This window comes from Hemibagrus wyckioides, linkage group LG06 (assembly GCF_019097595.1).
Source record: "Hemibagrus wyckioides isolate EC202008001 linkage group LG06, SWU_Hwy_1.0, whole genome shotgun sequence".
NCBI lineage: Eukaryota > Metazoa > Chordata > Actinopteri > Siluriformes > Bagridae > Hemibagrus > Hemibagrus wyckioides.
The window spans coordinates 10,458,740-10,483,326 of NC_080715.1; the positions used below are offsets into that span (position 1 = coordinate 10,458,740).

At 39.3% G+C, this 24,587-nt stretch overlaps 1 protein-coding gene across 4 annotated transcripts in view; it reads left to right on the forward strand.

Moving 5' to 3' along the window:
- The first annotated feature begins 1,146 nt into the window (after positions 1–1,146).
- Positions 1,147–24,587, forward strand: part of LOC131354259 (hyccin 2-like) — a 74,916-nt gene continuing 51,475 nt past the window's right edge. For 2 of the 4 annotated variants that reach the window (XM_058391682.1, XM_058391684.1), the window contains exon 1: positions 1,148–1,485. The gene's annotated coding sequence lies outside the window, so the exon portion shown is untranslated. Of the gene's footprint in view, positions 1,486–24,587 lie in introns of all 4 variants that reach the window. The other 2 variants (XM_058391686.1, XM_058391685.1) reach the window with 2 other exon arrangements.

A 24,587-nucleotide genomic window follows, 5' to 3' on the forward strand; every position in this document is an offset into this window, starting at 1 on the left:
TCTTTTGAAAAGATTCATTTACTGATTCGATCTCTACTGAACCTCTTTCTGTAAATTACATAAGTTCACCAGCAGATGGCGGCGGCGAGCTCTTTTTTCCCTTTAAAGATGCTTTTATTTACTCGATGCACCTATTTTAGAACGACAGTTTTAGTGTTATGCTTTATTAAATTTGCCATGTCAAATCCACAAAGAGGGGGTCTGGTGGACTTATTTCTAAGAATTAAGATTTTTAAAATAACCACCAGTCAGTTCAACAACAACAACAACAGAGGCTTGTGTTAGTGTTACACATTTTTCAAATACACTGTTTCTGAACTATCATGTTTAACAGATGGCCCATAACCTGAAAAGTAAGTATAAATAGACAAAAGTAAAGATGTCAATCTTTAATATATACGTTTTTTTTTGTACATAACAAATTACTGTAGTATAAGAGGAATAAAACTTTTGGACATGCTTTTATAGGAAATTAGTCGACCCTCATTTGACATAATGCTCCTTTAACAGCATCTGTCATGTTTTATTTCATGTTTAAATGATCAGTGTGATGATACACAAGCACGTTTCAGGACAAGGACAATTTCCATCCATGTAGTTCATCACATGTCCGGTAGATGGCGACAAATAAGAGGAATAAAACACACCAGGATGTGCTTTTAAAGGAAAACTATTCAGCTTTAACTATGGCAAGTTTTCAGCTGAGCCGCTTCATATCAGCCCGTCGTTTATTCTTTTCTTTATAGTATTTCTTACTATTTTCCTATAACGGCAGACCACGAAGGATTTTACTCCTTACATAATCATCCATTGACCGACACTATGTTGAACCAGCAGATGGAGACAATATATCATAATAAAAGGATGTCGAACTTTTATTTTGAAAACATCTAGGTATCATTGGCTTGTTGTTCGTTGCTGTTTTCGCAGGTGCAAGGCTACCTGATGACGCGTTACGTTTTTGCACCCGCATTGCGACCGATCCCGCCTCCTGCGCCTATGGATTGGCTGGCACTATCACGCCTTCTTCGCTGAGACGCACGTACACGGCGAGCTGATCGTGAGCAGCCAATCCGTGTCCAGGAAGAGGAAACGGGTTAGCCAATCGCAGCGCTTGGGACGGGATCTTCCCGAATACGGGTCGGAGAGATAAAATGAGTGTGCTGCGGCTGAGCGGAGGGAAATGTCGGTGAGAGAAGGAGGTTCAGGTATCGCTGCGTGTCCGTGTGTGTATTTAGATGTGACAGCTAAGAACAGGGGCTTTAGTAGCGCTCTTTGGGGATTGTAGGAGTGTGCGGTGACATCCTGTAAGCGGCTCCGGGACTTTGGTGAGGGAGATAAAGCGGGGTTACGGAGCGGTGACCGGAATGACAGAGAGCTTGATTCACTGACACCGGAGAGCAGAAACAGGGGAGATTTGCATAGCCAAAGCGCTGAGTGACCTCTCGGACCTGAGCTCTGGGCTGGGGACTCACACTGCACCTGGTAGGACTCGGCTTTCTTCTTATTAAAACTCTACAAAGCTGTAATGTGTGGTTGGTAGAGCCAAGAGTAAACACACACACACACACACACACACACACACAGAGTGATGTTGATGATGTGGCCATAGAAACATAGAAACATAGAAACACTTCATTACAGCTCCATGACTGTCTGTCGCGCGCTTAGACACACATATATGTATGTATTTATGTTTTAATTAAATTATCCAAATAAAACAAATTATATATATATATATATATATATATATATATATATATATATATAATTTTTAATAAAAAAAAAATTAATATATATTAAAATATATTTATATTATAGAGTTATATTAAAATAACTGTACTGGACTATTTTAAAATAAAAATACTTATATATATATATTATAATAATACATATATATTAATAAAACGTAAGCCCTTTTTAGGTATTAATCATAATATAATCACAATAATTGTCAGCTTATCATCAGCTTGCCATTATTTTTAATTATTTAATCACGTGTTTCATACATTTCCCTCCATTCGCTTTTTTTAAAAAAATTTTTAATGTTTTTTATTTATTTCTTTACCTAAATTTATTTATTTTCATATATTATCATGTAATGTATACTTTAAAATCATTCGCTAATAAGTGTGTAATTTAATACGCATTTTTTATTTTAGATACAATTAAATATTATAGTATTTGTACATTAGTGTGTAAAGTCAGTGTTTGGTAAAATACGGTTAATAGTAGGTAAATAAATCTATACGATGCTTGTGTGTGTGTATATATATATATATGTATATATATATATATATATATATTTTTTTTTAATTTTCTAAAATTAGATTAAAATTAGAGTCATCACAAAATATTAACCATAAGAGTGCCAATAATTTTGATGCCAATGTTTTGTAGATTTAGATCAATTTAAAAAGTAAGTAAATTAATCTATATGATGATGGTGTATTATTATTATTATTATTATTATTATTATTATTTGTAAATTGTAAGTCTAATGTAAATGTAATTTTCTAAAATATTTACTTTTTGATCATTTTCATGAAGGGTGCCAATAATTTTAATCAGCATTGTGTGTATCTAACGTTTCATATGTCCGTATCTGTTTATTTTAGTAGCCACCTATTATTTGATCCCAGTTAACAGTGAAAGGTCAGGTATTAGCTCACATAACAAACAGTAACTACACCAGCCCCTGAGTCACAAGAGCGCATTCGTGACTTTAAATCTTGATAGTGTCCATCCCACTGAGTTTATTACACACCTGATCCGGTTAATGAAGCGGTGTGGTCATCACTCATTAATGAGGTGAGTCAGATGTGGACTCTGTGTATATCAGAGTTGGAGATTCCTGACCTACATGTAATTCAATTCCAATATCCAGAGCAACTCTCACTGTTACAGAAGTGCTCTGAGAAGAAAATAATCAGTGATGGGGTTTTTCCTGAGTCTGGACTGGGTTGTGTTTGTTGCTGCCTGAGCCATTTACCATCCACGTTACCTTTAAACAACATTATTATGTGTTTGTAAGATGAGGCTTGGAGCATTCAGATATTCAGAAGCAAGAAAATTGAACGTTAAGTTGCCTTTATTTGTCACATATACATTACAGCACAGTGAAATTCTTTCTTCGCATATCCCAACCTTGGAGGCTGGGGTCAGAGCGCAGGGTCAGCCATGATACAACGCCCCTGGAGCAGAGAGGGTTAAGGGCCTTGCTCAAGGGCCCAACAGTGGCAGCTTGGCAGTGCTGGGGCTTGAACCCTGATCTTCCGGTCAACGACCCAGAGCCTTAACCGCTTGAGCCACCATCGCCCAAATGTTGCTACTGATTAGCCATATATTTTCTGCTATTGTTCGAGGAGAGTAATACATGCATGCTACGTATACACAAGATGGCTACTGTGTGTATCCTGTGGTCGTTTGTCATGACACTTCTGTACATCTTCAGAAAAGGCACAGCGTGTCCACTTGCTGCAGTGTGTGCAACTCAATAAACATGTTAACATCATGTCTCTAATCACATGCACTGTTCTAGAATACTGACACTAAAGATTTTCCTATTACAGCTAGTGTTAGAATAACAAACAACTCAGAAACTTACTAAAATATCAGTTTTAAGTTCCACTCATTCTAAACACTTCTCAGTGGCTGAAAGATTTCAGCAGAATGTATTAAAGAGGAACTGAGATTGTTGGTCTGTTTAACAATGTTGTGTACATTAAAGTTCCACTGAGAAACCAGATGGATGTGCCATTTAAGTGGACAATGCTTAAAATCTACAGGTTATTAGAAGATACATAAAGTGACTGTGTGAGACCAACGCTGCATATACAACGATCAGGCATAACATTATGAGCAGTGAGAGGTGAAGTGAAGAACACTGATGATCTCCTCATCATGGCACCTGAGTGGGATATATTAGGCAGCAAGTGAAAATCCTCAAAGTTGATGTTAGAAGCAGGAAAAATGGACAAGTGTAAGGATTTGAGTGAGTTTGATGAAGGGCCAAATTGTGATAGCTAGACGACTGGATCAGAGCGTCTCCAAAATTGCAGCTCTTGTGGGGTGTTCCCGGTCTGCAGTGGTCAGTATCTATCAAAAGTGATCCAAGGATGGAACAGTGGTGCACCGGCGACAGGTCATGGGCAGTCAAGGCTCATGGATGCACGTGGAGAGCGAAGGCTGGACCGTGTGATCCGAACCAACAGGCGATCTACTGTTGCTCAGATTGCTGAAGAAGTTAATGCCGGTTCTGATAGAAAGGTGTCAGAATACACAGTGCATGATGGGTCAGGACTGTTTTGGCAGCAAAAGGAGGTCCAACACCATATTTGGTAGGTGGTCATAATGTTATGCCTGATTAGTGCATACAGTACAGTGTACACATCTTTACTGTTAACTTACTTAAATAAATGGTGTAATAAACTGCATAGAAGTAAATAAACTACAGACATTTTCTATATTGGATAAACACTGAGTGATGGAGAGATAATAACATTCTTTCATTGATTAATGAATGATCTACTTTTCAACATTTATATTTAGACTTAATTTTGTAAAAAGCTTCTTATTACGTAATTAGACATCTTATGGACAAAGGTATGAGGACACCTGATGGTCACACCTATATGTGCTTCTTGAACATCTTATTCCTTCTTTAATGTTATAATAAGGGCCACTCTTCTGGGAAGGCTTTCCACTAGATATTGGAGTATGGCTGTGGGGATTTGTGTTCATCCAGCTACATAAAGTAAGGAGGTCTGGGGTTCAGTCAGCAGGCCACTTCATCCTGAAGGTGTTCAGTGGGGTTGAGGTCAGGGCTCTGTATAGGACACCTCCGCTCCAACCTTCACAAATCTTCATGGAGATCAGGATCTGCACAGGGGCATTGACATGTTGGAACAGGTTTAATTTCCAGTGAAGGAAAAATGCAGTGCTATAGTATACCAAGACAGTCTAGACAATTGTGTGCTTCTACATGTGGGTGTGATGTGATGATTAAGCCACATTTGGTCGTTTAGTATAAATCATACACAAATGAGTTCATTAATAATAATAATAATAATAATAATAGTAATAATAACAATAGCTAATAATAATAATAATAATAATCAGAGCTGCTGTTCCAGAACCAATCAGATCTGTGCTGTGCTATAAAAGTAGAATAAACGACAGGACACGTTTTCAAGGTTCTGAGCGTTGCAGTTAGCTTCATTCACTCTCGTTTCATTCACGCCACTGTGTAGAGCGTTGTTTTGCAAGCTGCTATTTTAGTCCAATTACTTAGAGAATGGAGTAATCTGTGCTGTACGTGTGTGGGTTACAGCACTGATTCATGCTGTTATACTATCTAACGTAATGTAGTCCTAATCCATGTCATTTTGTAATTTATTGACAATGTAACTCGCCTCTAGCTATGTCAGTGTTCTTTAGGATCTCTCTCTCTCTCTCTCTCTCTCTCTCCTCTGTAGTAAACAAATTACATGTTTAAATACTTGTCCAGATGATGCTTTAAAGCTGTTGCGCTGTTATCATTGTTCCCAAAATGACTGAATATTAGTCACATGACTTGCCATTTTGGGAAGAAATGCCATGGCGAAGTTAAAAATTTCCTGATTTTTCTGAAGCAGAGGATATCCTATTTCTAGGTGTCTTTCTTTGTGTCTAAGATCGAACCTGCCTCCTTTTCTGGCTAAACGCTTCATGGAATGATTTCCCAGAAATCCTTTACACATCCAATTGATTTTAACCAACAAAAATATATTTCTCAGTCTAATCTCTTTAGACTGTTCTTACATCTTAGTTCTTATGTCATGACTCACTGACCGTAGTCCTTTAGTCCAAGCAAGATCAGTTGCATAAGAGCATTCCTATTGTACTCCCTTCTGCATTAGTACTAGTCTTCGAAAGCATGCGCCGGTTTAATGTTTAATGCCGAGCATTTAGGTAAAAAGTGAGGAGAGAAAACGGGAGTCAGATATACCTACCTTTCACCCCACACTATCTCAGTGCACTGTAATTTCAGATGTAACCTCACGTTTCCAACTCACTGCCGCAAGATGTTTTCTCAAGCGTGATTAAGAAAATGCAAGCTATTTATATGCAGGCCACATACTAGTGAAAGTCGTGTCAGATCTGAGGTGGTCCTCCTTGACTCAACGGCGCTTTCATCTTCCTGTGGTTACCTAGTGAGATCCTGGTTATTCTTAGCAACATTCATATTTATGGCTCTGGGACGCTGGCAGCAGCAAATCCCTGCAGTACCATCTGTAGCTCTGGCCTTTTCAAGCACCTCGCTCTCACTAGGAAATGTTTCGGTTGTGTCTTGAAGGAAATGTTCGATCTGAGCATGTTGTTTGTTTCACAATATGGTACAAGCGCACCGAAATTTGCTTTAAATCTCAAATATTAGTCTTGGCTCGTCTGAGTGAACTCATCATGAAATGTTGACTCCTCCTCCTCCTGGCTGGCCTTCTAGGAGGAAATATAATAAATGTTCTGCAGAATTAAACATTACATTTATACCTGCTTGACACAACGGTGGCTTCTTCTTCCTGTTGTTGCAGATGTTTATTTTTTCCATATACAAGCTGGTGGTGTCACTCATATGAACCCTGTGGGGTTGGGAAGGTGTTTATCAAAGTACCTTGGTACCTTTGGTAATCGGTGACTGGTCAGCTCAGATAGTTAGTCCATGGTACTAATACGCCAGTGGGCATTTAGAAGTTCTGTGGTTCAAGTGACCAGAAGATTCTAATAGCTTAAATATCTCATCACAGAGCCAGTACTGGCTTCTCAAGCCCTTTTTACATCTTTTCCAAATAACGAATGGAACGGAATGGAATGAAGGCCATCAGGAAAATGCCTCGATCGCCATTCCCCTCCCCTCCATTGCACCAACTTTCCTGTGCCCACTGGGACATTCATGGCAGTAGGCTTGCTGCTGTAATTAGCCACTTGATGGATTATCTAGGCTGACTAGCCTCAATGTTCCCCTGACCAGTCTCTCAATAAGCAAAGGGATCATTTAATTCTGCAGTGTCCCAAAAACTGGGGATTTCCATTTAGGTGTTTTTCTAAGCTCTGGCAAAATAAAAATAAAGCCAGAGGTAAAAATGCCAGTAGTGTTACCATGATGTGTGAAATCTGACTCCTACTAGAGATGTTTTCTTTTTATCCACCCATGCTAATTTCTAAGGAATTACGCTGGTTCTAATTCCCAAAATATAAACAAGCTTGTAGTCTAATTCAAACCACTATGACTCTCACCGGGCAGTTACGTAGAATGAATGAATAGTCACTAATGGTTCATGTTAGTCCGTGTGGTCCTTGTTTTTCTCGAAAGCTTCGCATATTGTCGCTTGCTTGTCCTGCATGGAAATAAAAACCTTCCTCTTGTGCTACTTTTTAGTTTTGTTCCACGGGATCCTAGTCCCAATGCGTGCCTCTAGTCTCAACCTGATTGCCTTGTGAACCTTTCTGGCAAGATTTCTGAAAAAGATCTATATGTCAGTTTGCATTTCTAATACATTATATATTCATTTATATTCAGTTACATCAGAAATATGAAATATATAGAGACTTAAATGGAAAGTCAGTAATGGGTTCAGCAGCACTGCAAAGGCCATAGAACTGCCTCTAGGTGTGACTGAGTGTGTGAACGGTATCCTGCCATAGACTGGTGTCCTATCAAGGGTGTAGTCTTGTCTCATACTTAGTGTTTCCAAGGATAGGCCTTTGGATTCACCACAACCCTGACCAGGAGTGTGGCAATGTAAATTGTGGATTTCTATTTAAATGGTTTGTTGGTGACCTGTGCATGCTTTGACGTTGCTCTTACGTGCTTGCTATAAACATTAACATTTTATATTCTGAGTATATAAAGACTTTATAGGAAAAGTTTGGGGTTGAATATAAAATATCCAAATTTGAGTTTTTGGTAAAAATGACATGTCCATGCTTGTATTTGAAAGATTTCTCCAAGAACCCAGTACTGCTTCATTTCTTCCTAATTCATTATAAGCTGTTTAAATCTCAGCATGTATATATATATGGAAAAATAAAGAATCCAAATAATTGAAATGCTAAAGCTTTTAGGAGGTGTTTTCATCCCATTCATGAGAAGAGTCTCAGGTGTCTGTGCTGTGTAACATCAGTACGTTTTCCACCACAGGAAAGTCTTCAGAATGGACGAGCTTGCATTTTCCAATTTCTCAGTAATGTGACACTTTGGGCTCTTGAATCAGAAGGATTATTTTCCTATAACAGCACAACCCATCTTATGGTCAGTCTAATTGCAAGAATAGCCAGGATGCTCCCACATTTTCAGCTCCAGATCAGTCTAGCCCAGTTTCTCTTTCTTTGTTATTGTACCAGTTGTGTGTAACCATTGTATATTTATTAAATCATTTGATGGTTTCAAAGCAGTTTTCATAACTTGACTACATCACTGAAAGACTTACTAGGAGTGTTTTGGAGAATTTGGTTAAATCCCTCGTGTAAGGAGGTTAATTTTTTCATGAGGCCTCACAACTCCTGATTAATTATACAGTGCCTCTAGGTAAATACTTAACTGTGGCAGCATTTTACTGATTTATAGCCTTTCTGTCCTGATTTCGCTGTAACCAATCTAGGTGTTTGCGCAGGCCTACAGTTGTCATAGAACAATCCTGCATCTAAGCATAAATGTCACCTGACTAGCCCAGCAAAGGCGGCAGCGATCACGGACACGGAAAAACACACCGGCGAATACACATAGTCATGTGCCTTTGTTCTTCCTGCCACCTTCCTCTTTTAAGACTGAGCTCAGCAGTATGCACGGAAATCTGCTGGCTGTTTCTGTTTCTACACACCCGCACACTCCGAGTACACTTCATGTCAATGAACGCGAGTTGATCAAGTGCACCCAGAGGGGCTAAGCGATGAGATTGAACAAACAGGGAACGACGACGGTGATCAGGGGAAAAATGCAGAAGGAGAACGGAGATGATGACAGTGGCATTATTATACAGACGTTTCTTTTTCTCTTTCAGTTTCACAGATACATCATCTAACAGACACTGTGGTTGAAAAGAAAAGACGCCAGACCTTCATTCGTTATTCCATTTTGTTTTTTTTTTTCTTCTTGATTCAATCATTCAGTTGAAAATGGTTCAGTGGATGATGCTTTCTGTTTTTGCTCAGTGCTTTTCCTAATAGTCCATCTACAATCTTTTACCAAGTGCCAAAAATAGAATTTCCTCCTGTTTTGTGTCCATGTGCAGCATTGTGTTTCTTTGTCATGTCACACTCTACTGTGGTGCTTAATGGCTCTCATAACAGTAGACACTCAGGGCTTTGTAGTTTAATATATAATTCCATGTTTTTACCTAGCTAGCTAGGGGCAATGTCTATATTCGTAGACATTCGTAGAGATTTTTAAGTATATGATGATATGAAACCCCTGAGATGCCCCAAGTGCTTGTTCTTGAGTATCTAAAATGTGAAGGCGTTACTTTCAACCACTAAAATTCTGTGTAAGGTTATCCAACAGAGTGAAAAACACACGTCTCACTCTGAACGCCAAAAGTGTCCTGACTCATTTTATATCAGACCTGCGGCCATAAAATAATTCCTTTGTTTGTACTGATCGAAAATGTCCGATAAGTCAAATGGAACACCAGTGAACTGGCAAGAAGGGTTCTTTAACAACTCTTAGACCCTTTACTGAGTCTGAGGACGAGCAAAATTTCTACTTTTGGTTTCGTTTCTTAATTGATTTGGCTTGCTTGAACATGCCACATAATTGAATGAACCTAAAACACAAAACAGTTTTTGCCTAAGGGGTGTGTAGGACTGAATTCATACTCTTTAAACACTTTCATTCATTCAGAATGAATAGAGCTCAGTAGGAAATAAATGATAAGATAAAACTTTATTCATCCCACAGTGGGGAATTTTTTCTATGTTACAGCAGCAACAAAAGAAGAAAATGTGCAAATATTAAGCAGATGATTAGATCAACTTAAAACAAACTAGATGTGCGGATCACATCCGGCAAGTATTGTCTCTTTTTGTTTCTTGGTCCAAACATTTAAGAGCGCTTCTACATCTACATCTAAAAGAAATGCTGTATGCAACCCACAGAAGCATTTTCTTTGTTTTCTTGACTTGTAGTTGCTGTGTTCTTACCTTCCCACATAAATCACTGAAACTGCATCAGGGTTCAGTTCAAACTCTCTAAACAATGCATATGTGAAAGTACACTTAAAGAAAAGTCGTGTTGTAATCATTTTGGGAAATGTTTCCTTGCAGGAGAAATGATAGAAATTGGATTGCAACCAGACATCTCAAATAAACTTAGAAACCACTAAAGAACAAGAAAACTTTATTTTGTCACACTTGCATTACTGCACAGTGAACGTCTTTCTTCCCATATCTCAGCTTTGGATGGCGGTGTCAGAGCACAGGGTCAGACATGATGCAGTGACCCTGGAGCAGAGCAGGTTAAGGGCCTTGCTTAGGGACCCAACAGTGGCAGATTGGCAGTGAACCCAGACCTTACAATCAACAACCCAGAGCTTTAACCACTTGAGCTACCACCACCCCTAGATTCCAAGCCTTACTTAAAAGTACTTTTAAGATAAAGCATTTAGTAAGAGCTGAAATTGTAACTGCTTTGTGAGTTTCAAGACCGGCAATCTTTCTTCTTGAAGAGGTTGTTTCAAAAGGAAGGAAACATCTCCAAGGATCTCCTAAGGTAGAGAAACTGCATTTCATCAAATTTATTATTCACAACAGCTCTTTCTGTGTCATGCCCTCTTAGAGGGGGAAAAAGGTTGCTGAAAGATTCTTTGTATTCATAATGGCTTCAGGTGTGACCGATCATCTGGAATAACAGAGGCCTACCTCAGCTCAGTGAGGATGTTTAGGATGTGCTTTGGTGCTTCAAAAGTTCAAGTTCTGAGCGAGCTACAACATTCACAGCTTTAAATGTCTTCACTTTGTAGTCATAAGTGTCATGGGTTTTACTGCTTCATGAGATCAGAAAGACACACTGATCCTAAACCATTCACAGATTTAACATGTCATAAGTGTGGCTTTGTAGTTATTGTGGAAACTAGTAGTGAGGAGCTTCTGAGACTAAAGGAACAGAGATGCTTGTAAGCGGAGTTCAGCTGGATGCTTTACTCTTATAGGTGATGCTGTATTGATACAGTGCAGTCATGATTCAATTTGATTTAAGATACAGAAATTTAATTCAATTCTCAGAAATTTCTCAGAACAAAAGTTTGATAAAATTGATTAAAAATTACTGAAAGAAATTTTCTGTGCAAGAAATTTCTGTGCAAAAACTGCCTGCATTTTGTGTCTGTCAAATCAATATGCACTACACATTCACCATGTTTTTAAAATAAACAAGTACCGTATTGTTCCGAATATAAGACGATATTTTTTTTTGTGGAAATGCATCTCAGTAAACAATGTCGTCCTATATTCGAGCTCTAGACTTTTACACGTCAATACACCTGCAATGTCATGTCAAGTCATGCTAGCGTGCTGACGGGACCAAACTTCCCCCGTACGTGATTTTAAAGCGCAAGACGGTACCCAAAGAGGCAATACCCGCTGAAATTTTCGTTCGTGCTCAGAACAAAAGGCTGGATGGAGACTGAGCTTGTGGAATAGACTGACTGACAGAAATGACATGATTTGAGGAGCCAAGTTTGGTAAGATAAAACAGTTCGTTGCACTTCTGATTATTGCTGTACTGTTTGTTGCAGTATGTTTATTGCACTGTTATTAATTACACTTTCCAGTCATGCCTGTTATTTTTCTCCCTGAGGCAGACTTCTACTGTTCATGAAATATTGGTAGACTATGTATTTTTTCACAGTGAGATGCACAGCCTAACTGTTATTAAATCCAAATGGACTGCAGGTTATATGTTATGCCAGATGAAAATTATTTTCAAATTAAAGCATTTTCTTTATAAAAGACAAGAGTTGGTCTTCGAAATGCATTTTTCCAAAAGGTACACTTTGAAAATGGAGGGTCGTCTTATAATCAGGGACGTCTTATATTCGGGACAATATGGTAAATTAATTCATCAATCAATTCTCTCAAGATTTTGATTCAATAGCAAAGTATCTGACCGGAGGACTTGGAAAATGAACTGAAAAGCAGAAATTGAGCTCCAAAGTCGGCTAAAATGCCCGATTTCCAACACCTCTTTCTCAGGCAGCGTAAATCGCATAGGCACAGTGATGGTAAAAGCAGTTTAAAGAGCTGTTTTTAACCGCTATAGCATAGTGTTGGTCATTGCATTTCAGAGCTTTCAGGTTTTCACAAGCGCAGATTTTTGTGCAGTTTAAGACCTCTAGTCATGATGCACATGGTCAGATTTTTGCATCGTCATATGCATCTTGTTACGATTTATTGCTACACCCTGACCGTATAATACTGGTGTTTGATTAGGTCTGATATGAGTCATGTTGTTCCTTTGCATGGACTTCGAACTTGTTTGACTATGGCAGAGCTCCAGTGTGTGGGGAGTTTTCCATGTTAAACGTTAACCCAACTGTCTACAGTACTGTCCATCATGGCTCACTCATATGCGCTTATCTACAGGCTTAAAATGAGTGTCAACAAATTTCCTAAGAGACCTGGACATGAAATCTTCAACAGAGGGAAAGAGGAATATTTAAGAATGAAATATCGCATGTAGTTTACCTAAATATATGACGTTTCTCAATACGAAGGGATTCATTGATTTATAATAAGCTCAATTAAGACAATTTTCTTAATGAGTAGACTGAATGATGTAGAGTCTTACCACTTACCTAACAACTGTGAAATCTCGATGTGGATTGGATCTACAACTAATCCGCAGTGTCTGCCATGATACACGCCCCCCTGGAGCAGTGAGGGGTAAGGGCCTTGCTCAAGGACCCAACAATGGCAGCTTACCGGTGCTGGGGCTTGAACCACGATCGTCCGATCAACAACTCGGAGCTTTAAAACGTGTGGTGGAAGTCCACGCTCATATCATGTTGGATGTACGAGAACTAATTGCATTGTTACCCAGTTCAATCACATGGAACCAATGTATGCAAGTCAATTCAGCAAGCATCTTATGGCGATTTTCAGTCAATTGTGTGTGCCGTATAGAGACTGAGAGGGAAAGCCAGAGCTGTACTGACTAACGAATCACAAGCCTTTATGAATCCAGTGGTTTATTACAGCAGAGCAGTAAGAACCTGCCCTGGGCGTCTGTTCGATTACTTTGACTGCAGCAGCTGTTTGCAACTAGCACACTAGCACTGTTTCTTTTTTTAGCAGACAAAGTCTGTTTCTACAAGCTCTACACTCGTGTAAGCGAATGTCGTGCAGGAAGATATATATTTTAGCACACCACAAGCTATGGCCTACATTATGGGCCATGTTATTTCCATAACTTGCTTCACTCTGTCTTATGCATTAAAAAGAATGCTGAAATCTATAAAACAGCTAGCATTTCTATAGGTAGTTTTTTGTTTGCATTTTGTCTGCTGAATTTACGTCTAGAATACATTCTAAACAACTGGATCACGTGTATTCAGTCTTTTTTATGTTAAAAGAACATCTGGAATAACAGCAGCTCAACTCAGTCAGGATGTGAAATAGAAACAGACTTTATTTGTCACATATACATTACAGCACAGTGAAATTCTCTCTTCGCATATCCCAACCTTGGAGGCTGGGGTCAGAGCGCAGGGTCAGCCATGATACAGTGCCCCTGGAGCAGAGAGGGTTAAGGGCCTTGCTCAAGGGCCCAACAGTGGCAACTTGGCAGTGCTGGGGCTTGAACCCCCGATCTTCCTGTCAACGACACAGAGCCTTAACCCATGACCCAGAGCCTTAACCACTTGAGCCAACACTTTATGGTTGTAAAGCTTTATCCAGTCTCCTCTGTCCTCTTTCCATCATTCTTTATAACCTCTAGAGACAGTTGTGCCTGAAAATCCCAACAGATCAGTTCATTCTGAAATAATCCAACAAGCCTGGCGTAATTGGATAATTTGGAGGTGTATTAAAAATCTTATTTCTTTTTGTAGATTGAAGTATTTGTCCCAGTTCTTGTGAACCTGTTAAATTAATTTGTGTCTTTGACTAATCCCCTGAATTTCGGTGGATGGTCATCTACAGGTTGGTTATTGATTATTATTATATTAACTATTATTACAGTAATAGCTGTAATAGTGTCCAGCAGGATGAACAATTTGGAATATTTTTTTTGTATAAACTTATCCAAAGCCAATTTACTACAAACTATATTCCTCTTACTCCTGCTGTCTTGTTTATTTGCCCTCCTGTAGTCTGATCATATATTTTACATCATTTACTCAATTCCCACTAGACGGTTTAGTGCCCCAAGATCCAGGCGCCAGGTTGGAAGGCTGTAGCTGGTAGTAATTTAATTGAGGAATAAAATTCTTTTGTGTTTTTTCCTACTCACTGGAAATCTCAGTATCTGAGGTTTCTGTATTCGCTTTGGTAAACATTTCTTTGCTTTCAGCTTTTTTCCCTCTAGCCGCTCAGAGCGAGGGTGTTTTACGGGCTGACCGTCTCGTGACACTTCTGCAGTTCAAGGTGCTCCATTGTTAGTGAAGGTTTGGAAGTTTGTGTGGTTCAGCACTTCCTGCTCTGGGTTTCGAAGAGGAAAGAGCAAGATGTACATAGTAAGCAGTATCTCTCTCTCTCTCTCTCTCTCCCTCTCTCTCTCTGTGTCTTTCTCCATTGTACTATTGGTGCATCCTTCCAAAGACATAATGATCACTTGTCTATGGATGTAAATAAAAGTGTTGAGCTGTGCAATGTTTTTTAGTGTTGTGTATAGAATTGTGGCTAATTTTTCACAGCTCTTATTCAGTCCTCTCTTACCCTTTTAGACCAAACTTGATCCACGGAGCGATGGTGTGATACGGCCTAGTGGGTAGCGCCTCGTACCTCCAGGGCTCAGGGGTTTGTGTGGAGTTTACATGTTCTCTCCATGCTTTGGGGTTTTCTCTGGGTTCTCCAGTTTCCTCTTTTAGTCTAAAAAACATGCACTGTAGGCTTAATGGCACCTCTGGATTGTCTGTAGTGTGTGTATGTGTCTGTGATTGTGCCCTGCTTTGGGTTGGCACCACGTCCAAGTGCCCCGACTTCTGCCCTGAGTTCCCCAGGATAAACCCCAGGCTTCCCCAACCCTGTAATGGTCCAAAGTGGAACCTCAGCATATAAATTTAATTCATTCTGGAGGCGAGTTCTTGAGGGTGAAAATTTGTATTGCCATGAATTTTCCCATAAGAATTAGTGCAAATACAGACAATCCGTTCCAGCCACCCAAAAATATGACCAATATTCCCAGTACGAAGCGTATATAAACTGTATGGCTGCTCACAAAGAACTGACCCAAGCCAATCATTCCATGTCGAGGGTCCTCACAGGAAGTTGTACCACCAAGCTTGGGCTAAAAATAGAACAAACCACCCACGCCACCAATTTGTTAACCAAAAAAACCCCGAAAAATCACCTAGCTTTTGAACGCATAACAAAGGCTGACTGGAAACAAATTCGTAAACTCGCTTTGCTTGGCTTTCCACTGATGCAAAGTTTTACGTGATGTTATGTGCAACTTAACATTTACGTGATGTTATGTTACGTGAGCCGGCGTTCGGTTCGGTTCGTTCGTATGTTGAAAATGCTTTGTATGCCGATGCGAACTTCTTGCAAAATTTCAATTCTTAAGGCGAAAAATCCATAAAGGAGGGCATTCATATGCTGAGGTTCCACTGTAAACAGGTTTGAGAACTCGGTCACTATAAGTGGTGTGAAAGATAGTGTCTTCATGTCATCCAGTGAATTCACAATTAAGTGTAATCACACCGAACTTAACTGCATCTCATAATCCAACAAAATACTACATTAATGATAAGACCGGTCCCAAAGTAATAACACTGCTGACCGTCACAATCAGATTCGAAGGCATTAAAAGATCGACATGTTGTGCCAGCCGCAGCGTTCCTGACGATGCCGGGATTTATTGGTTTATTTAAAGCAGTAATGTTCACAGGTGCAGTGAGAGAGAGAGAGAGAGAGAGAGAGAGAGAGAGAGAGAGAGAGACAGAGACAGAGACAGAGAGAGAGAGAAATTTAGCCATGATCTTCCCCTGTCTCATTACTCTACACCCAGAGATGATAACAACTCTGTCACTGGGGACTGTAATGGAATAATCCTGAAGTTGTGTGTGTGTGTACACAGATCTTGTTCCTTGTTGTGTCTGTGAGTAAAAATGGAGCTGTAGTGTTGAGTTGCAGTAGAGGAAGGAGAGCAATTCTCTCTCAGCTGATTTCTCTGATTGGATCATTGATCTGTCAGCGACTGTGCAGGAGCACTTACGCTCATATGGGAATGCCTGAGATCTTCTGCTTCTGCAAGGTTTAATTACGTTTTTAATAAAAAAAATCATTTATAATATATGTAAGCAAGGAAAAAGGTTGTGTTGTAGCATGTAGGAAGGGTTTTTTTTGCCCTTAAATGCATCTACCTTCAGGGCTTAAAGGGATGCAAGTAAATTGAAACATTGAGCTGGGTTTCAGCTGACTGCTTATTTCTGCTGTAAGTACACTCCTATGTAATGAATGAAACTTCTACCCCAGTGCTTTTACATTCTTCATTCTGATTGGTCAGATGGTGTGTTTTTTGTTTTTTTATACACTGGTTCTTATATGTGCAACATAAAAGTTATATACAAGTTAAATTAAAAGTCCAATCGAATTAAAACATGTAATTGGCTGATGGGAATGAAAATATTGGGAAAACAAGAGGCCTGAAACTGAAAACAAGAGGCCTAAAGCCTGAAACTTAATGGTTGCCGAAAACTGAGAAAACCAGAGACCATGGGAAATGAAAAAGCTCAAATCTGAACACAATGGAATATAGAATATAGAAAAATATGGGAGGAGCATCAGTGTATATATAGTATAGTATATACTGAGGGGATTTTTTGCCATAAATCAGATCATTCTGGGACGTCTTGATGAATTGTTCTCGGGTTGATTGCTGACTTTTTTTGCTTTTCTCAACCCATCTATTATGTTTTGCTAAAGAAATGACCGTACACCCAGTGTCACAGGAAAAAGTGACATTGCCTTGATGAAGTGATCTGAAAGGAGATTTTTGTCGAACTTTATGGAAGGAGTCTCCAGTGTCAGTCTTTTATATTTTATTTTATTTATTTTATTTTATTTTTATAACACCATGAATTTGCGGTTTCTGAAACACTACAAGCTGCATTTGTTTCTTATTGACTTAAAAGAAGAAGAAGTGGATGGTGAACTGTTCTCTTACAGCTGTTTTAATGCAAGTGCAACATTCAACCCCAGCCAAAAATGCACTAAATGCAGTATTTTAACTCCTTAACACCACAGCTGTCCTCCAACGATTATGGGCATTTAGTTACTAAACACTTCAGGACACTTCCTCCTCCAGTACAAAGATATGCTTTGTAGGCTAATTGACATCTCTGTTCGGTGTGTGTGTGTGTGTGTGTGTGTGTGTCTGATTGTGCCTTGTGATGCGTTGGCACCGCATCCAACAAGCCCCATGCCCTAAGTCCCCTAGGATGGACGTCAGGCTCTGTTTGACCCTGTGTCAGATAAGCAGTAAAGAAATGGATAGATGCATATAAAATGCATATAAAAACAAACACTGTATGATGTGGCTGATCACGAATAGTATGCACTCCATGCAGGGCACTAGCTGAGTGCACAAGCTGTTTTTCCAACACTACGATGTACAGCTTATGTTCTTGCAACCCCCCTAACGCACACCAGGATGTCTTTTCCCGCTCGTCCTTTAGTCAGATCCGAGCTCTGGATCTATCAGTGCCATTACTCAGAGCTATCTCTGCCATGACAAGCACACAGAAATCAGCAGAGAGAAGAGAAATGGAATCGACACTGAGGGAAAGAGGGAGAGTGCGAGCATGATACAGAGAGAGAAAGAGAGAGAGAGTTTTACTCGAGCCTGTGACCTGCCCACAGTTCAATAATTGATGGCTTGGTGGATGGTAGACGCCGAGGCTGACCTTGAAACGCTCCCAGGCCGAGTTGTGACAGCGTGGTGCTGGTGAGCTGGACCTGGACCTGGTTTCTGACTTTCACATTTCTTAAAGGAGATTTTGCATTCATTTTTTTGCAGAAGGGAAATATGTAGCGAAAGGAAATGCAGAATAGATTTGTAGTGATGGCTTCTAGACACTGATATGAACAAGAGATGCTCAAGTCAGTAATTTTTTAATCTAAATCTGTGTCCTGTATTGACTCTTTATTTTATTTATTTATTTTATTTAAGTTTAATTTTAATTAATTAATTAATTAGTTTGTTTTTATTTATTATTATAAATATTTAATAAATAAAATTATTTTATATTTATATTTTATATATTTTTTTATTTTTATATGTGGATTTATTTGTAAATACTAAATGCATTTTATATATATTGTTTCATTCTCATTTTAAGTTGTTCTTTTATTAAATACACTTTTCTTTTCTCTTTTTCTTTTTTCTTTTTTTTTCTTGTAATTTGTCTTTGTATTGTATTTCTCAAAAACACTTTGCATTGTATTCTGTGCAAAAAGTTCTATTTGATAAGTTTATTCCTCTTCTTCTTTTTTAAGCATCTAAAAAGATTTTTCATGTTGTAAAATTGACGTAATGTTGATGTAATGCCTTTTCCACTTATTTTTAGTTGCTCATTCCAACAATAACGAAGTGTTCAAAGAAAAAGCCTCACAGTTGCGGAAATCCTTGAACGTACAAGGTTACCAAAAAATAAATAAATAAAATCAAAATCTACTTTTCCTGCTCATCCCTGTATACCATAGACTCCACCCTGATCCAGACACACAAGTCCCAGTAATGAGGTTGAATTGAATTTCAAGTGAACTGTTATGGATTGTGCTTTTCCATGAGCCTAGTCCTTTGGGGGATATTTGGTGCCAGTTCAATAAAGCTTTTACTGATTGCTTTGTGCTAATTGGAAAAAAACCTTTCACTCCCAAAATGCTCAGAGCATTCACTTCTTCTGACTTCAGCATATTTTGTCTGTGTAAGCAGTTTGGCCTTCTTAAACTCAGGCTTCGATACAGCAGTGCCAGTTTTGTCCGTCTCCGAGTTGGAGTTAGTGGGCGGAGACTTCCCGTGTGATTTTTCTATTTTGGGATATCTGTGTATATATGGTGTACACCGCCTGAGTTAAACACAGGAGGATGTGATATGATGCCAAGTCCTAAGTCCGGTCCATTAATTGCTTTAGGCTGCTGTTTAACTAGTTGAACTCCACAAATTGAGGCGTTTATTGTATTGCTCCGAGGCAGGAAACAGAATTTCATTGTCTTGGATGATTTTTGCTTTTCTGTGGTTGTGATATTTCTGTTGAAATTTCTTTCTGAGCTTCACATAGTTTTACACACTAGGCAGCAGAACTCATAATAGCATAAAGAGCATGAAGTTTACAAGTAGAAACCTATCTCATGCATACTTAGTAGTCCACAAAGTTAAGCTATATAGAAGGAAGTGATGTGGCATGTGGGCCAAACGCATGCTCCATGTGAATTTAGCATTAAAAAAAATAACAGCAGTACACTATTGCTCAACATTTTCACAGTATCCAGAAGTCCCAGAAGATCCACAGCATGGGTAGTTAGCGTAAACTAGCATAGGTATCTGGTGGGTAATTACCGTAAACTACCATGCATAGATAGATAGATGGATAGATAGATAGATGGGTGGAGGGTTGGATGAACTGTTAGATAGATAGATAGATAGATAGATAGATAGATAGATAGATAGATAGATAGATAGATAGATAGATAGATAGATACTTTATTCATACCCCTGGGAAATTTACAGTGGGTAATTGCTGATGGGTATACTGATGGGTAGTTACTGTAAACTAGCATAGCCATCTGATGGGTAGTTACCATAAATTAGCATAGCCATCTGATGGGTAGTTACCGTAAACTAGCAAAGCCATCTGATGGGTAGTTACCATAAACTAGCATAGCCATCTGATGGGTAGTTACCATAAACTAGCATAGCCATCTGATGGGTAGTTCCCGCTGACTAGCATAGCCATCTGATGGGTCATTACCATAAACAAGCATAGCTATCACAATGAGTAGTTACCTTAAACTAGCATATATCTATCACAGTGGGTAGTTTCCGTAGACTAGCACAGTCATCTGATGGGTAGTTACCCTACCCTAGCATAGCCATCTGATGGGTAGTTACCACCACCTATCATAGGTATCTGATGCATTGTTAGCTAAGCTAGCATAGCCAGCTGATGTGTAGTTACCCTACCCTAGCATAGCCGTCTGATGGGTAGTTACCCTACCCTAGCATAGCCGTCTGATGGGTAGTTACACTACCCTAGCACAGCCGTCTGATGGGTAGTTACCACCACCTAGCATAGGTATCTGATGAATTTTTGTGGCTTGGTGGCGCAGTAGTCCAACATCTCCAGGGTTTGAGGTTTGCTCCTTTACTCAGCTTTTACATGATCTCAGGGTTTCCTGTAGGAATTTTAGTTTCCTCTCAGCTCCCTGAAGCTTGCCTTTGACCCCTCTCCTGTCCTGTAATGACTGTGTGGAAGTCTGTCTCGCAAAAATATTGATTGTCTTGTTCCGTGGTCATTAAGGTCACTCTCTGTGTTTTGTGCTCGAGTGCTAAAGATCAAGTCTGTAGGTTTAAACTGTTATGAATTAACTGGAGTCTGGACAGCAGATTAGAGATTTGAATAATGTTCCTGTCAGAGTCTCAAAGAGTGAATGTGACACCGATCAATAATGCAGTGATTTTTTTTCAACTATGAGTCATGCTAATGTCGATCTGTGTATGTGTGTGTGTGTGTGTGTGTATAAGAGAGAGGGAGAGAGATAAAGAGATATAAAGAGAGAGTATTATTATGGACTAAGTGTACTATTTAGGTCAGGGCTTGTCAGCTGAAATAAGTAAATTTTCGTTATACAGTGGAACCACAGTATAAAAATTTAATTCGTTCTGGTTGCGGGTTCTTAAGGTGAAAATGTGTATTGCAAAACAAATTTCCCCCCAAGAAATAATGTAAACGCAGATAATCCATTCCAGCCACCCAAAAATATGACCAATACGAAGCGTATGTAAACTGCATGGCTGCTTACAAAGAACTGACCCAGGCCAAGCATTCCATGTCAAGGCTCCTCACAGGAAGTCGTGCCACCAAGCTGTGGGCTAAAAATAGAACGCCACCAATCTGTCAACAAAAAAGCGCCTGAAAAATCACCTAGCTTTTGAAAACATGACGAAGGCAGCGCTGGTATCATGGGTTGACTCTTTTGAAAACATTTTCGTTGACTGGAAAAATAAAAAAAATCATAAAATTCGTGAACTCACTTCGGTTGGCTTTGCTTGGATTCCACTGATGCTAAACTCTGTGCAACTTAGCCGGTGTTCACTTTGAGTTTGTTTGTATGCTGAAGATGCTTTGTATGCCGAATCAAGTTTCAATTCTTATCAATATAAATAAGATTAAATTAATGCATTGTTTTATGTTCCTCCACCCTTACAAAGTTCGTTAGGCACCAACTTGATAGCACTGTAGCTTTAAACATTCACCAATCCATTGTCTATACCCCCTTTATTCCTAATTAGGGAGCTGGAGGCACACATTGGGCAAAAGGCAGGGGTACACCCTGGACAGGCTGCTAGTCCATCACAGGGCCACATATAGACAGACAACCACACACTCACTCCTATGGACAATTTAGAATTACCAATCAACCTAATGTACATGTTTTTGGACTGTGGGAGGAAACCAGAGTACACCCACGCAGGTTCGATCCCAGGACCTTCTTGCTGTGAGGTAACCACGAAGCCAACGTGCTTAGCCCTAGCTTTAAACACATGACTATAAAATGCAGAAGCTGTGGTAGCTTTACTTTAAAAATAAATTCACTTGATGTCATTGATCTGTGTGTGTGAGAAACAACTTTTTTTTTCTATTCCTAAAAATTACCTCAGCGTTCACAGTTAAAAAATTAGTACTATTTAGGTCAGAGGATGTCAAGTGGCAGACTTACTCCCAGCACTACTATGGTGGAAATGTCACCACATGTGGTTTATAGATCTCCTTTATACATCCGTTCCTCGCCTTTAAATAGTTCTGTTAACATCTGTCGGAAACACACACTTGCTCTTTGCAAGCTCTTTATGTACGTAGACTTCTCCAGAATCAGCTTCTCTACTCACTAGCAAGCATTTTAATTAAACATATATATATATATATATATATATATATATATATATATATATATATATATATATATATATATATATATATATAGGAGTATACAGTAGAGGAGGATGTTATGTGATGTTCAGTATCTATAGTTTTTTCCAAAATCATACCTAGAAGCCGGACTTTTTCTGGACTTGTCTTTGATATGGACGAGATCATCCCGCTGCTGCATCGCTCTCTCAGAGTTAAAATGAAGCAAGGACTCCTTTTAAGGTTATGCTTCATCTCCTAAAGCCATTAGCTCATCATTATGTTGTCAGCATGTGAACACACAGATCGTTATCAACAGGAATTTGCCACGTCATAACATTTTGTTCACCTGTGTTTGCTCGGTGATTACAGGGTCACATTATGTCCTGTTGAGTGAAGTGTAATAAACAGGAAGCTGTGGCATGCGTCCCAGTGCGGTGACGAGTCGACTTCCAGAGGAAAGTGGTCCTCGAAAAAGTAGTTCTTTGTTCTCCGCTTCATTAGCCTCAGCCACAAATAACCAACAATGAGACCGGCGTCGATCAAGCTGCTTTTTGTATTCGAGTATGGAAAGTACAAACCTGGGTGGGCTGCTGCATCGACTACACAATACCTTATTTATTGATTCAGTTACTTTTCCATTCTTCAAAACCTTTTTAAACAGGTAACAACAGAGCAAAACGGACAGAAAGGTCCCTCAGCAGCCCTTAGACGTAGAGGAGGAGACGTCACTATTGACATTTAAAGAATCCGGCCATGTTTTATTTAGAGACGTCTTTGAAAGCTTGAATGAAAAGAATGAGAAGCATTTGTCTGTTTTTGTCTCCTCTGTGTCAAGATATCAGGAACAAATGAACTCTTGGCCACCTTGTAGTAATATTTTGAGATGTAATATTTTATTTTTCAAGATTGCAATGATTGTTGCCATTCTCTTCAGATTTGAAATGTGCAAATTATATTCAACACTGAAAAGCTGAAAGTGCTTCAAGTTGAAGATGCATGTAGTATTACTTTTGGTGGTTAGCATGTTTGCGTCACACTTCCAGGGTCAGGGGTTCGATTCCTGCCTCTGACGTGTGTGGAGATTGTATGTTCTCTCTGTGTCTCTGGTTTTCTTCCCCATTCCAAAGACATGTGTTGTGGCCTGATTGGCATCTCTAAGCTGTCTATAGTGTATGAATGGGTGTGTGTATGAATGTGTGCACAATTTTACGTCTGGTATTTAGCAGACGCCCTTTTTATCAGAGTGACTTATCTCATTTTATACAACAGAGCAATTGAAGGTTAAGGGCCTTAGCAGACTTGGGATTCAAACTGAGAACCTTCCAATCAGTAGTCAAACACCTTAGCGACTAAGCTACCACATCTCCTCTAATTTGCCCTGTGAAATTCTGGCATCCTGTCCAGTGTGTGCCATGTGCCCTGAGTCTCCTGGGACAGACTCCAGATGCCTTGCGACCCAGAAGGATCAGCAGAGTATTGGTCGGATGGATGTTTGGATGAATATCACAATATCCACAAGCTTATTGTGGCATAATTTTAGCACAATATTGATATTTTATAAGATCGCCCAGCCCTGCATCTTACCATTTGATCTATTGACAAGAAATAGGGAATGGCTATGGATGTCCAAATGGTCCAAATTGGTATATTTTTGATGAACTTAGTATAGTGTGTATTTGTAATATACTGGTGGTGGCAGCATCATGCTTCATGGCTTTGTTTTTTGGGACAGTGGTGGATCAAATGGTTAGGGTTCAAGCTCCACTGTTGGGCAATTGAGCAAGGCCCTTAACCCTTTCTGCTCCAGGGGTGCTGTATCATAGCTGCCCCTGCGCTCTAACCCCAACTTCCTCAGCTGCGATATGGAAAGGAAAGGGTTCCACTGTGCTGTAATGTATGTGTGGCACGGATAGTTGATTTTAAACCAAATCAGCAAAGCGATGGCTTAACTAAAAGAAGATCAATGTTGTTGAATGAGCTAGCCAGAGGCCAGGCTTGAGTCCAGCGAAAATTGTGTAAGGTGAGCTGAAGCGAGCCATGCATAGGAGATGGCTGCAAAAAATCTGATTGATTTAAAATGTTTTTGCAAGAAAGAGCGAGAAAATATCTAATATCTAAAGTCAAGACATCTCTAACCGATACCCCAAAAACACTGAGTGACATAATAAAATCAAAAGCTGCTTCATCAGATTATTAGTTTAGGGGTAGGTAACCAGGTTAATGTACCTTTTTTTGCCAGAAAAATGTTTCTAAATTGTTTTA